The following is a 4,326-nucleotide window of genomic DNA, read 5'->3' on the forward strand; positions in this document are numbered from 1 at the left end:
CAATGGGAGACTGTCACAGCGTCACAGCCCGGCCAATGGGAGGTTGTTGCCACCCCACACTCACTATCCTTCAATGGATTTTCCTTCAAAGCAGCTCCTCCCACCTTCCTCCTTTTTCTCTGTAAAGTAACCCTCCTCTCCTACATTAGCCAGACTTGCCTTTAGTTTTGCACGTCTGAAATTGCAATTCCTGCCATTTCTGAACAAACCCAATTTGCGGGTAAAATAACTGGCTATTTTATTTTCAAGGTCAACACCATCTGGGGATTTCAAGTGTTTCCACTAACAGGAACCAAATTCTACATCTTGCAGACGGTTTTCCTTCTCATTCAGTTCTCATTTTTCCCAGTGGCAGTGTAATCCATACTATGCTCCAAGATGAATGTTTTTTATTACGTAACAATTCTTTGTTTAAAATGCATGCTTCACTTCTCAAGACTTAATACTTACTTTTGTGACCTCTGTAATTAGAGCGTAAAAATTAACAGGCGAGACCTTGTTTAGAATGGACCTGGGAGGCCAGCAAGGGGAGCTACCTGCACGCCCAGCAGAAAGAGGCAGACTTTGCCGTGGATGCTACTTCACTCCTGCAGCAGAAGGAAGGGTTTCCTCCTGCCCCGGCAACAGCCCAGCCAACAAGAAGCCACCACACTTCCAGCTCCCAGCCTTAGCTTCCTTATCCTGGACTGTAATTCTCTGCTATTCTTAAATAAACCCATTTTTGCTGGTAAAACAACTAGCAGGGTTTTTTTTTTGTTTTAAGGCTAGCAACAAACACTTATATATACATTGCATTTTCACTGGCAAACCCTGGCATTGGGGCCGGGGTGGGATGGAGCCTGCACGGGGCTGGATTGATGGAGGGGGGCCAGAGCGGGGCGGGGCGGGGCCTGGCTGACCGGGCAGGGCCAGGTCAGCGGACCCGGCGGAGGGGGGAGAGGACCGAGCATCCCCAGGGGCTAGCGGCCAACGGCACGAGTGGGGTGGGAGGAGAAAGAATGGGGGGGCCGGAGGGCTCCGATGCAGGAGCAGGACCCGGGGCAAGGCACGGGGCTCGGAGGGGCGCGCGCACCCGGGAGGGAGGTGGGCGCGGCTCTGCGAAGGCGTGGCTGGGGAGAGAGGCGCGGCGGGGCAGGGCGCGGTGCTGGGTGGGGGGAAGGAAGCGAGGGCGGTGGGCGTGGCCCGGGGAAGGGGCGTGGCCCTGCAGTTGCCCCGCCTGCAGGCAGCCGCTGGAGCGCCCAGCACACGGCCGGGAAGGCTGGGGGTCTTCAGGGGGGCAGCGGCCTCGGTCGACGCACTGACGCACACGCCCGGAAAAGACTCACTTGGCCCGTCCTGCTTCGGTGCGGCCCAGCCGCCCGAGCTGCCCACGGGAAACCTACCTCAGCCGCCTTTCTCCGCTGAGTTCTGCGTCCACACCGCGAGTGCGGAGGGGCGGACGACGCCTACCAGCAGCCCAAGCCACCGCCCTCGGCTCGCGCAGGCGCAGTACGCGCAGGCCGGCCGCGGACGGAGCCCCTCCCTGGGCCCCGCTCCCCACGCCTGCGCAGTCCGTACTCGCCCTTCGTCCGGAGAATGGAGCCGCCGCCTTCGGCCGCACGCAGGCGTAGTCGCTCAGGCCCGTCTGGGAGAAGGTCCTGGCCTGGGAGGAGCGCCCCGCGCAGGCGCACTTCCCGGGTTCCGCTTCCCGCCGAGGCGCGCGGGAGAGCCGGACCTCCTGTCGTGACGGGTGGGCGGTGGGGTCGCCGCGGGGGCCGGGACCCGACCCGGGTTGGGGGGAGCTGGGTGGCTGGGCCCGGGGCCCGTCGTGGCCTGGGGAGCAGAGCCCATCGTGAGGGACAGGAGTGGCCGATTTCTGGAGCAGGACCTCCCTTCTGCGCCTTCCCATCCCTGCTGTGAAGGGACACCTGTCATTCTTCTCACTTGACAAGTGGAGGCAGTGATGAAGCTTTTACTTCACCGGGAGGAAGTGGAGATTGGAAGGGAGACTGGAGAGCATCAGAGCCCCTGACTGCGGGGCGGCCTCGGGGTGGGCAGGTGGCAGCACTGGAGTCCTGGGAACCAACCGTGGAGTAGTGGTGGCGGGGCGAGGGGAGTAAGGAGGTGATGGATGCGGGGGGCGGAAGGAGGGCGCCGGCCTGGCGCAGCGGGTTAAGCGCGGGACCTGATCGGACTCAGGCCTCAGTCTGGGTGGTGAGACTGAGCCCGCGTCAGCTCCGTGCTGGGCGTGGAGCCTGCTTTAAAAAAAAAAAGAAAAGTGGGAGGTGGGTGTTGGCAATGGTCGCAAACGAAGGAAATGTGCTTAATACCACTGATCTGTGCATTCATAAATGGTGAAGGTGGTAAAGTTTATATGTATTTGACCACAATAAAAAAGGAGCAGGAAAACAAATTATCAATGGGAGGAAAGAAAAAGGAACTCAATACAGGATCTGTAGATTTTTAAAAGATAACTGATAATATGAAACGATGTCAAAAATTTGACAAATCACATAAATTGGAAAAATTCCTTGAAAAACACAACAAATTCTTCCCAAAAGAATATTTGGGAAAGCTGCATGGTTCTATATTTGATAAGGGAATTGATTTTATAATTTAAAACCTTCTTACAAAGGTTACTCCAGGCCCAGATGGCTTCACTAGTAAATGCTTCCAACCATACAAGAAGAAAATGATACCAGTGCTACACAAATTCTGGAAATTAAAGAAAAGTGCAATACTTCCTAACTGGTTCTACAAGACCAGCATAACTCTGCTATAAAATGTTAGCACAAACAATCCAGTGGAAGATAAAATGAGTACATATCATGACCAAGTGTGGTTTACTCTAGGAATGAAAGATGGTTTAAAATTTAAAAATCACTATTTCCACATTTCAGATTATAGGACAAAAGCCATATGAACATCTACATAGATGCAGAAAAAAGCATTCCATAAAACTCAACACCCACTAAATTCACAAAACTAGAAATAAAAAAGAAAGGAATATCTAAATCTTAGACATAGTTTAAAAACAAGTAACAGCAAAGTAGTGGGTGCTTTTCTCCTGGATTCGGGAAGAAGAGAAGGATGTCCTCCATAATTTCTACTCAGCAGTGTACAGGGGGTCTTACCCCAATGCGAGAAGGCAAAAGAAAGACAGTGTAAAGACTCAAAGAAAAAAGTAAAATTCATTATTCACAGATGGCATAATTGTGTTTGCAGATAATCCAAAATAATGTACAAATAAAGTACTGTAATTAATAAGTGAATACCCTAGTCTCTAGATGAAGGGCCAATGTAGTAGCAATCAACAGAAAATGCAATCTAAAAATTCCATGTACAAAAGCGTCAAGTAGGGACGCCTGGGTGGTTCAGTCGTTAAGTGTCTGCCTTCAGCTCAGGTCATGATCCCGGGGTCCTGGGATCGAGCCCCGCATCGGGCTCCCTGCTCCGTGGGAAGCCTGCTTCTCCCTCTCCCACTCTCCCTACTTGTGTTCCCTCTCTCACTGTGTCTCTCTCTGTCAAATAAATAAATAAAATCTTAAAAAAAAAAAAGCACCAAGTAACATCAAATGTCATCTGTCTTTTAGTAGATAACAGAATGGGACAAACATGTACACAGTAAGGATATAGATCTAAACAACACTATCACACCAATCATTTAATTAACCATCATAAACAACTGCAGAATGCAGTTGTATTCTGTAACATCATAAACAACTGCAGAATGCTAACCAAGATAAACCACATGCTGGACCATAAAATAGTCACAATAAATTGCAAAGGTTGAAATCTTAAAGTGTATGTTCTCTGATCATAATGAAATAAAATTAGAAAATAAAAGAAATCTAGAAAAGTCCCAAATATTTGGAAATTAAGCAGCATACATATAAATAACCCATGGGTCAAAGGAAGCAACCAGAAAGTTTTTTAAAAATTGAATGCTAATGAAAATATACTGCTATAGGGCGCCTGGGTGGCTCAGTTGGTTAAGCGACTGCCTTCGGCTCAGGTCATGATCCTGGAGTCCCGGGATCGAGTCCCACATCGGGCTCCCTGCTCAGCAGGGAGTCTGCTTCTCCCTCTGACCCTCCCCCCTCTCGTGTGCTTTCTCTCTCTCTCTCTCTCTCTCTCTCACTCTCTCAAATAAATGAATAAATAAAATCTTTAAAAAAAAAAAGAAAATATACTGCTATAGTCTGAAAGTCTGTGTTCTCCCAAAGTTCTTACATTCAAATCCTAACCCCCAATAGAATGGTGTTTGAAAGTGGGGCCTATGGAAGGAGATTGGGTCATTAGAGCAGAACCCTCATGAATGGGATTAGAGCCCTTAAAAAGACACTC

The 4,326-nt window shown here is 50.0% G+C and overlaps 1 protein-coding gene across 4 annotated transcripts in view; it reads right to left on the bottom strand.

Moving 5' to 3' along the window:
- Positions 1-1,478, bottom strand: part of PRMT2 (protein arginine methyltransferase 2) — a 30,122-nt gene extending 28,644 nt beyond the window's left edge. For all 4 annotated transcript variants that reach the window (XR_004683716.1, XM_035029978.1, XM_035029979.1 and 1 more), the window contains exon 1: positions 1,383-1,478. The gene's annotated coding sequence lies outside the window, so the exon portion shown is untranslated. The remainder of the gene's footprint in view (positions 1-1,382) is intronic.
- Positions 1,479-4,326: the final 2,848 nt, after the last annotated feature.

This window comes from Mirounga leonina, unplaced genomic scaffold (assembly GCF_011800145.1).
Source record: "Mirounga leonina isolate KUSES-001 unplaced genomic scaffold, KU_Mleo_1.0 Mir_353, whole genome shotgun sequence".
Classification (NCBI taxonomy): domain Eukaryota; kingdom Metazoa; phylum Chordata; class Mammalia; order Carnivora; family Phocidae; genus Mirounga; species Mirounga leonina.